The sequence below is a fragment of the Mycteria americana genome, chromosome 2, assembly GCF_035582795.1.
Source record: "Mycteria americana isolate JAX WOST 10 ecotype Jacksonville Zoo and Gardens chromosome 2, USCA_MyAme_1.0, whole genome shotgun sequence".
Taxonomy (NCBI): domain Eukaryota; kingdom Metazoa; phylum Chordata; class Aves; order Ciconiiformes; family Ciconiidae; genus Mycteria; species Mycteria americana.
The window spans coordinates 124,525,706-124,536,523 of record NC_134366.1 but is presented as its reverse complement, the minus strand read 5'-3'; the positions used below and the strand labels follow the sequence as shown (position 1 = coordinate 124,536,523).

General features: G+C 43.2%; 1 long non-coding RNA gene across 1 annotated transcript; it reads left to right on the top strand.

The window, feature by feature from the left end:
- Nucleotides 1-1,106: 1,106 nt before the first annotated feature.
- On the top strand, nucleotides 1,107-10,242 carry LOC142406757 (uncharacterized). The gene is made up of 4 exons (XR_012774693.1): nucleotides 1,107-1,186; nucleotides 2,086-2,195; nucleotides 7,992-8,075; nucleotides 10,154-10,242. It is a non-coding gene; the product is annotated as an uncharacterized LOC142406757 (long non-coding RNA).
- Nucleotides 10,243-10,818: the final 576 nt, after the last annotated feature.

Below are 10,818 nucleotides of genomic sequence, written 5' to 3'. Positions count from 1 at the left end.
TCTCTGAAAAGCTGCTACGCTGTGCAAGTACTTTGCTTCTGATACAGTCCTCACACCCAGCTGTTACAAAACAGCAGAAAACCCTTAGTCACTGAGCTAGATGCTAACATGCAGAAGGAAGACAATTTAGGCAGATGAGTAATGCATGAAAGTCTGGGAGATGAGTATGCAGCATATAATTTCTCAGGAGTATGTGCAAGGAGTTTTGTAATAGGCCCAGTTATATATATTGAATATTCCCTTTTCCTACCTATTTCCCCAACTTGCTATTGCTTAACTTTTGTAAAATCAAAGTAGAGATTTGTCTTAAGGAGAGGCTTGAAGGAGAAGGCAGAACCTTTGTCACTCAGAAAGATGTCCCAAGTTTAAGAGACGGTATGAAAGAGAAGCTAATAAATGTCGGTTCTATCCAGCACTGCAGATTCAACGTGAAACTCAGCAAAGTTTGTCTGTGTAAAAGTTCTTGACGTGTACTCGTTCAGACCTGGAGCTGATTTGAATCAAAACTTAAAAGTGCAATTCCAAACTTTTTCAAACATCAGCCCTGAAGTCTGATTCAGATAGGATTCTGATCAAAACTCCTCTTAAATAGGAAGTGCCATGTCACTCCAGCCCCAAATGCCTCTTCAAATTCCTTTGGACATTTTCCCATTACTTTATCTCATGCTCATCCCTTTGTCAAACCAAGCCTTGCTACGCATCTGCTAGCAATAAGATAGAAATGTCAAGAATTGGTTCCCAGCATCTTGACTTCCAAGTAGTTTCAGAAAGGACCCTTCACATCCCATGATTCGCTTTCTGAAGTTTTGGCTGCTCTGCTTATCTCTTTCCCAACAAACAGCCTCACATAAGAACAGCAAACTCTTTCTCTTTAGAGATCTAGCTGCTTTCCTAGATACACTCATTTCCTCTGCAGATACCACGTGAGAGCTAATATGGAGTTGGCCAAAACGATAAGCAGATGCTGCTCAGCCCTGGCATCTGGCTCTGCGTCGCTCTTGCAGGGGTGGAGAGGAAGGATTCCTTCCTTATCTGATGGCCCCTGCTTTCTTCCGACAGCCTAAGAATAAAGCAGTGGCATCATTCTTTTCCTGTGGGGAAGTGCTCCCATCCTTCAAAGACAGAAGATGGCTTTTGCTCCCTTCATGGACAGTGTTTTGTACTAACCTTGGAGTCAAAGGACCAGGTCTGTAAGACTTTCCCTCTTGCCTAATTTCTGGGGAATGGATAAAAAGACCTTGCAATAGAGAGGATGCTAGATACAGATTAGAAACTTTGTTACTGTCTACATAAACATCTCTCTGATTGCCTGTGGTAAAGCTTGTGTCTAGTATTTCTCGGTTTTGATGGGCAACTTCCTTCTGCCCCATAGTACTTCAGTGGTGAGAGCCCTGGTTCCTCTGTATACAGTACAGAAACTAGAAAGGGTATTGGCACTTTTCTGGGTAATACAGCAAGCGTACTTACTATTTCCACTTAGGGCTAGACTGCAATCTGCTGGTTACAGCAGACACTTGCCCTAGGGGCAGCATTCACATGTGGGGTGGCTTTCAGGAGCGTGTGTTCATCACTGGAAGCACGGTCTGTCCCTGCTAGCCTGCGCATCCCTCTTTTTGGGGACGCTCTTGCAAAACATGCTTTCCCATAAAAGACTCGACCCTGAGAATTTTTCATCTCTGGTATTTAACCTCCAGTTTCCTTTGCTGAAGGGTCAGTCTCATCAGTGTGGGTCTCTGCAATGCAGCGTGCCAGTCAGGGAGGAGATGGGCCCCTCTCCTGCGCTGGTCCCTCCTGGGCACAGCTATTCTCCTGAAGTGACACCACTTCAGAGTCTCAGGGAAAAAAAGACAGCACAGCACTTTTAACCTGTCGTGAGGGAAGAAAGGCTCCTTTCATTTTATGTTTTGTTATATAGCAGAAAAAAATCTGTCACTTTGCAGGATGCTTGCAACAAACAGCTTTAAAAACTGATTAAGTGGTTCAGCTTTACTTAGCTTTTAATCACTCAGCAGCTGTTTACTCCACAATTCACAGGTATATTTATGTTCCCCTTTGGTTGACGTTGTCAGGTATCTTCCTTTCTAGCCCCTAATCCCCAACTGAGTGGAAGGGTATGTCCCTTTGTGGATCGGACCCAGGCGTGGAAATCGGATCGGTTACAAATGCAGCACACCTATTCCCAGCCAGCAATCGGGGTAAGTACTCCAGAACTAGCAACAGATTACTGCGTCTTCGGTTCAACGGCTAACCCCTTCCGATGTGAAAAGTGGGCATGGTCAGGTAGGAATGTGGAGATACCTTTCTTAATCTGACAGCGATGGTCATCCTGTAGTGCCTCAGTTTAGCTCAAGAGTAAGTTGCTATTTCGCTATTGGGTGAAAATATGGGGCTTGTAAGGATTCAGGGTTTGCAGGAACTGCAAGGTGCAATGAATCTCTGCAGAGCTAGAAGGAGGTCTCTTCTCGTACCAAGGCTGGCTTTCATGCCAGCCTGAGGCTCCTGGGGGTGCACACTGTCACCTGTAAATGGGTCTCTAAAAACAAGATTCACAAATATGTTCCAGTAACAGGTAATGTGACTTTATCGATGGGCTGTGTCCTATTTTGTCGTGTGGGAGAACAACCCAATGAACCGCCGTAGTTAAAGGTGTTTCTACCTCTCTATCATATTCTGAGGAATGACTTGGCCTTTTTTAAGGGTTTACACCAGAACCCCCAAAGGGAAGGAAATCCCAAGAGCTGATCATTTTGGAGAATGAAAAGAGTCCAAATGGGTGCTAATTTTTCACAAGGGAAGATTTCAAATGAATGAAATACATCTTGGATATTAATAATGAAGTCTATGATTATTACTCTGAAGATCTGCTTTGCCAATACTTCAAATGGAGAATGAAAGCATGTGCAGATTTTAGGAAATTTTTTCCCTTTTTATTGAAAAAACACACTGCACATGCAAATTAAAACTGCATTCAGCATACAAGACTATAACATTTTTGGCACATGTACTCAGCATGCATAAATGTTGGCTGTATTTAAGTTCTCCTAGACATATATAATTAATGAAATACATTTGTGTATAGCCTCATTTTGTGAGCAGCCTAAATTTAGACTGCCTATCCGTTTGCAATGTAAATCTTCATTTTGGTTGGTATATTAAATGTTAATGCTTGTGCTAATTTTTAGTCTCTAACCTTAAGGCAGGTCACACATTGCTTTATTAAAATAAAAGAAAGAAAGAAGATTAATTTAGTCACTGGAGTCAACAATTAAAAGTACATGGGAGTTTGGACAAAATAGTAAGGAAATGATAACTTAATGGCAAAAGGCATGTCCTCCAACAGCTAGGCACCATGGTGTGATCCTTATTTACTTTTATAGTGCACCCCATTGTGCCTATGTGTTGGAAGACATATGTCATGTTTCATCCTCAAGGGCCTAAGTGTGAATTTCCTGTTATTTTTTTCACAACTTTAAAAGTTGTTTCAATGAAGTTTTTGTTGGAAGAACTTTAGTAAAATGTGTTTTATATACTGTCTGTGGCTAACCGGGAAAAATTGCAGCCCCAGAGGAAAATAACGAAGAAAGGCTACAGCCCGAAGGAAAGGAAGGAGAGAGCTGGGAGTGGAATGGAGCTGTTAGCTGGGCTGGGAGCGGGGACGGTCGTCCTTGCCCTCCGACAGCTCCACGCGTGGGCTCGGTGGCTGGCAGGGACCCGCAGCCCCCCCCAGCCCCGTGGAGCTGTGCATCCTTTTCCGCTGTCCCAAAAGGAGGCATGCTTTGAATACCCACGGTCACGCTCACATGTGGCTGGGTTTGTTGCCCTTCTTGCCTGCGAGCTCTCCGGAGTGGATGTGCACACAGTGGCTGTGGGCACGTGGGCTTCCCCAGAGAAGGCTGCGGGAAGCCCCTCACGGGCAGACTCCTCCGATCGCCGCGGAGCAGCAGCCCACCTGGAAACATCTAGGTCTATTTCAAGTAGGAAACAGGGAGGCTCTGTAAAATGCCACTTTTTTTTGCCGTACTGAGAGCTAATTAGTGCCCTGATTTAGTGTAAAAGCAAATGTGAATAACCGTTTTAAGCTACCAGATGCTTTTTTTTATATATGGTTTTCACTGGAAATCTCTTAATTTTCAGCAAATACTTTCCATACCGTTTCTAAGGCCTTTGAAATCCCCGTCTGGTGCCTTAAAACAGAATCTCTGATATACAATTTTTCCTCCAGTTATGCCAAATATAGCAAGGAAATGCATGGAAGCGGAGCATACTGAAATTTAAGGCCTCTGCTTTGCAAAAATTACCTAGCTAACTTCAGCGAACAAAACTTCACCAACAAAGCTTTTCAGCACCAAAATTCTGTACAAATACCTTTTAAATGTTTCAAATTTTCTAGAATTAGGCTGTCACTTTTGCAAATGTTCTGTGAAATTTTAGCAGCAATTACTACTAAGCAAAACATTTCAAAGAAAGGAATTCTAAAAAAGGAACAAAGGTAAAAAGAAATAATCTTGCAACACTAGCTTAGGAGTCAAAACTCTCTTGAAGTGGAAATTAAGCCCGATCCTGCGTACAAAAGGCCGCGTGGTATAGCGGGGCGGACGCAGGAGCGCTGGGTCTCCCCGTGGGGTCTGACCTGTGTGACCCTGCAAAGCCCATTGACTTCGCTGCTTCCTGAGCCCCTTCCCATCCTTTACGTAGGGGACCAGCCACGGCTGGATGGGCTGCTTGCTGGGTCAAAACTCTCTCTGTCCACGTTTTTATAGGTTCTTTTTCACGGTGTGATATCTTTCATTTGGTTTTCTGGGCATTACTATATTTATAGGAATGAATGAATAAGAACATACTCTATGGTGAAAGTAAAAATGGGGTATCCAGTAAATTTGATGTGAAACCTGCACGTCCCCCATCTTAAAACACAAACCACTGGTCAGCACTGATTTTGCCTCCTCCATTTTAGGGTTCATTCTTCCAAGAGAGATCAAGCCCCAGGAGCAAGCGCTAGTTCCTAAGTAACTTACACAAGCAAAACGTTCAGGCTTAACACAAATACGAGTGAAGAATACCTGCCCCTGCATCAAACCCACTCATCCTGTGGCTAACCGAAAGCTTTCTAAACAAACGTTTCATTCTGCTGGCTCCAAAATCATGGTGGCACTTATGGCTTTGACTTGGTGGCATAAAGTATAAACAGTAGCAGCAGACACCAGGAAAATAAAAATTATATATGAAAAACACAGAAGAAAGAGTCCGACGTCTTCCTTGTGAAATGCCAGCTCCAATCTGTATAGAGCCAGTGGTAAATTACCCACCTGTTTTCACTTACTTAACATTAAAAAACACTTACATATGATTACACTTTTGTATCATATTAGTGAAAATGAATGCTAGAGCAATATGAGGTAAACATTGCTAATGTGGGAGAAGGTTGTTTATATCTTCTAATGATAGGATTAACTATGGCAGTGATAGATACACTGTGCTCCTTTGAACCCCAGCTCACCACCAAAAAAGCCACGTGGCAGTGCGAAGAGACCTGCTAGGCCAAAACAGCCTTTTCTCCTGCTTTTTGAGACCATTGCAACAAAACAGGTTCTCTGACTTAAAATGGCCTGTCAGCCTGAGTGGCATCCTGGGGATCCGGAGGGTTGCGTGCATTTGATCGACTTTAATATTGTTTTCTGTCCCCTATAAGTCTTTTTCTCTTTAATGCAGTTTGAAAGTAAGATAAGGAAGTGGCTCATTTAATAAATATGTTGTTAGTGCGTTTCTTAAAGCACTTCATAGGCACTCGGTTAAGTTTTCCAGCACTTCCACCTCTGAAGTTTGAAAATGTCAGCATCTGACTTAGAGCAAACCACGGGGGGCCTGATCCAAAGCCCACCGGTGTCAGCAGAAAGGCTCCTGCTGAATGCGTGAGGTGTTTTATTGGCCCCACCTGCCCATAAAACACAGAGCGGCGGAGAGAACAGCCATGAAATGGATGGCATCTGGGGCACGGTGCCTCTGGGAATCGCTGCGCCGAACCCCGAGCTTGGGGATAACACTGCACAAGCCTTTCTGACGACGCAGCCCACGCCGTCCTTAGCAGCCGTGCATGCCTGCTTTCCACCCGCGCTGCCTTTCGGGGTGGACCCTTTAGCACGCTGTGCGGTGCTTGGAAGGACTGATATTCCTGTTCCGAGGGCAGGATTGCTTTCAGTTTATTCCCACCCAAGGTATGTAAACAAAATGGCACCAGTACCATGTATTTAATATTCCACTAAACCACGTGTGCTCAGCGCTGGCTTTCCATGGGTGAGCACTGCAGAACGGCTCTTCTCAGGTGCCTGCCTCCTCGTCCTGTAAAAAGCAGGGCAGGATGGCGGCAGAGTCAGAACACCCATTTCTTCTCGTTAAACCCAGGCAAATTTCCCTTCTGTAGATGGCTCACGAAGCTCCTCCACCTCCACCTCCTCGTAGCGGTCCCCATCCCTGCCTGGCAGGTCTCTGGAGACGTCCGAGGGGCCAGAAGTGACGTGCAAGCCGACCGCAGGCTGACGCTGCTCCCCCCTCCCAGCGGCAGCACACCTCCGCGGGGCACCGCGGGACACCTCACCGCAAGGGCTCTGGAAGGTTCAGGCTAATCTTCAAGGGAGAAAAAAAGCCTATCTGAAAAACGGAGAAGAGATAATAACACTTGTGGCTGTACAAGCGAAGATAACGGCAAAAATAATCAAATCTCATGCTCCTGGGAGGAAACTAATTGCACACAGGGGTCAGGAAGACATTTTCATCCACTGTAGAGCATTGCACAGTTGGCTGCTGAGTTGTTATTATGAAAGAGGGAAGTGGAAGGAGGAAGGGGGAGTTTGCTTGGGTTTTTTTTTTCCTGAAGAGATGGAGGGAAAGGCAAGAGTCACTCTCGTTTGCCCTTAAGCATCAAGTGCTGGCTGGCGTCGGAGGTGTAATACCGGGCTGGATGGATACAGTATGGCAACACTGATGTGTCCAATGGATTGGGAAAGTGAGATGCATCTCTCCATGCGCACACATCTGCTATCCCTCACTTGTGAATGTTACTCCAGATGGTAATCAAGAAGGTGGTTTTATAACCCACATTAAGAGGACTGTCTGCTGACAAGTTATGTGTTTTCTTCCCTTGAGTACATGCTGTTAAGATGGATAAGTGCAAATGGTTGAAATTTGGTTGTTAACTCTGAATAATAATAATACTTTGCATTTCTATTGCATCTTCCATCCTTGGATCTCAAAGCACTTTGAAAACACTAATTAACTGAATCTTACCGCACTGCTGTGAAGCAGGTAATTATTATTACCATTTTTTACAGAAAAAGAAGCTTTGTCATAGTGAAAGAGACTTTCCCTGGGTCACCAAAGAACCAAAAATAGTCAAGAAATGATGATGAATTCTCAAAGTAAATTAGAGATATTGCATTAATTTCCTGGAAATTAATTTGGTTTTGTTTTTTTCCCAATGAATACATTAAGCCAAGCTTCACACATTTTCAACTTTTGAAAACCTCTTTTTTGGGACTAAAACACTAAAAAGAAACTACAGACCTTGCACTTTTCACTTTCTTGCTGAACAACCAGAAAAATATCAATCAAGACTGAAAATGGGCTATGGAAAGCTGAGTTAGTTGAAGGAATAGTTTGATGATTGCAATTAATTAATAAATATGGTGCAAACCCATGTCAGCTTCAGTGCCAATTCCCATTCCTTTTGGCCTCATCAGATAGTTCATTACTCTCTTTCCTCCCTCCCTGGAAAAAAATGCAAACTGTTTGTGAGGACTACAAGGCTTGTTTTTATCCTGCTTTTCTATTTTTTTCTTCCTGTCATCTGTTTAAAAACACCCTCTAAATGTGCTGCTGAAGGCTGAGACTTCATAGACAATAGGCTCATAAGCTTGCGTAAATGAGAAAAAGAGAGCAAGACCAAGTTTCAGTGTTGATTTTTGCCCGTTGCATAACATTAGTTATTTGATTTCCAGACCCAGAATCCATCCTTAAATTAGAAGAAGATGTTGTGGTCCCGTCAAAGAATTGAAGACAAATTCGGCTAATCCTTCTGAGAGGTGAGACAACGGTAATGGGGGGTAAGGAATGATGTCTGGGTGGGCAATATTGCCTGTTCATTTCCTCGGCTTAGCTACTGATTGTCACTCTTGTGCCTTTGAGATGCCCATAAGCTTCCAGGGAGACTACATGAAGGTAGAGCAGCTTAATTATGTAGGCTGCTATTTACTAGGTTTCAGCTGAATCCATCAAACTAACTTTGCTTTAACCTGAGCCAGATTTGATTATGAAGCCAATTTATTGACTGGTTTCTCCTTTGGCAGTACATCCTTTGATTTAGATACAGATACTTACCTACTTGAAAAGTAGTGGTGTTATGACACAATTTATATTTTAAAAAGCAATATTACATGGAACATAATTTTAAAAAACCAACAAACAAACAACAACAACAAAAAGCCCTTTGAATCTAGAATAATGGCTACCTGTAAGGCAGTAGCGCACTTGAGAGATTTTGCTCAAGTAACTTATAACTATCAGCAGAACCCCCTAGGGAATTACCGCTGTTTTTGCAGAAGCTGTTTGCAGTGGAATAAACAGACAAGTGCTCTATATATCATTTTAAGTAAGACAAATAAAGTTCTGCTTCCTCCTTACAACGATGTCATTGTCACTTATATAAGAATAATTCTGTGTGACTTTTTATGAATCTTTCCCCTGTGCAGAAGTACAATGGCCTAATTTCCTACGCTGCGTATTATAAATAAACGTCCTTCTTCAGCAATCTATAGCCAAGCTGAAATGATCTCACCACGAACAGAGCAGTCTAGAAGTGCTAAGGTGCATTTGAGCATCAGCGATGGGTAGAGGGAAACCCCTCCACCCCAGAAGAGGGTACGTCCATACCTGCTCCGTCCCTGGAAGGATTTCTTATGGCCCTCCCACTGCGCTCTCGCCCTGGGATCAGCCGACAGGAAGGCCTGGGAAAGCCACTCCTTTTGTCACAGATTCCCCTTACAACTCATGGCATAGCTGGGAGATGGTTTAATTTATTTTGGATTCTCAAAGAGGCAACATCAAATGCGTGATACTTGCGAGCATGGAGGAGAAAAGAGCACAACCCCCTGTTTCCCATATGACCGCCCACTACTGTTGCTACGAAGAACCTCTCAGATGGTAAAAACATGTTAAAAAATTAATAAAAAAGCTAGAAAGTGTTATTCAAAATGTAATTTTAACACATTGTGAAGGGCTTTTAAGGGGAAACCTGTGTGGGGAGGGCTTTTATCTCTCTAAGGCTTCAGCTAATGTAGCTGGCTGCCCAGGGGAATGCCGGAGGGAGAGAAAATGGGAGAAATGATATTAAAATGGTGGGAACGTTATTTTATAACTTAAAAAAAAATATTTGTTTTCCCCAGAGTCTTTCAGGTTGGTTTGCTCTTCTGGCTGTGTTTGATCTGCCAATAGCAAAGCCCATCTCTGCAGTGATTGTGTAGTTCTGTCTGATATTCCCTGCGTGCCGTGAGCATGGGGATTTCATTTCATACATCATTTCCAGTGAATACCCTCAGCACAAAGCACAGAAGAAATTTCTCTCATACACACATGCACACGCTCACGTCTGTGTGTGCACACATACATGTGTATGTGTCCGCATGAATCAAATCACGCTTGGCAGAGAGATGCCCTCTAGCTCTGGTTAAATTCATGTGATAAATTGTATTTATCCTGTGTCTTTCAGTGCCTCACCTGCACTATCCTGCCTGCTAATCTCTCTGCCTGGATGTGTTCTAAAGTTCTGAACCTCTGAGAGCAGCTTCAAAAAGGTTGCCATTAAAACAACCAAAAAAAAAAAAAAAAAGGCAACTAGCAGAGTTACATTTCTTTTTCTCCTTCTTAAGTGGAAGCTGCCTTGTTCCTCTTCACTTCCTCCAAAAAAATACAGCCAACTCAAGTGCCAGGACTAACAGCATACACAGAATTACCCATTTAAGGTCCAGTATTTTACAACCCAGCAGGGTTAGAAAGGGCTGCTGAAAGGTGTAACTGGAAATGGAAGATTTCTAATGGGGCACAGTCGAGCTTTTACGTCTCAGGTATCAGATCTTAATATGATACTGGTTTGTACTTTCTACAGGTTTCTACAACAGCAGAAGTTTTGTTTCTTCAGCCTTCGAGTTCTGTTTAACTAAACTTGTGAAAACTAAAGGGAGAGTCTCTTGGTAAGTTAGTAGACTTTAATATAAGGACACAAAAAATCCACAAAAGCCCTTCAGAATTTGTGTGTAGGGAACCAAAAATGGTGCACAGCAGCACAAAAAATCTGCATCTCTTCTTGAGATTATTTACATGTTCTTTCACCACTTGGAACTAGTCTGACCATCCTAAACTCACAATGAAGATGCCCTCAAACCTAGTCTATCAAGACTTTCCTATACTATTTTAAGGTACTTTGAAATCCCAACATGAGAAGTTTTTAATATAGGTGCCACACTCAAGTCTTCCTTTTGCTGTTTTTTTTTATCCATTCCTCTTGGTCTTTCATGGCTTTATTGCATCACAGAGTGAATTAATAGTAATAGAACCTCAGCCTTTATATACTAAGTAAGATATGTAACTCATAGACCATTGGGAACCAAGGACAAAGGGCTGGAAGAAAACTCCTGAGTCATTTAAACCCTCAGAAACGTGTGGCTCTGCCTCACCTGACCAGTATAGAGGCTGTAGGATCTGCTGGTGAGCCAGTGTCACCCCTCTCCTGCGAGCAGCTGCCAGAGTTTGCCCACGCTATGGGTGGCCGAG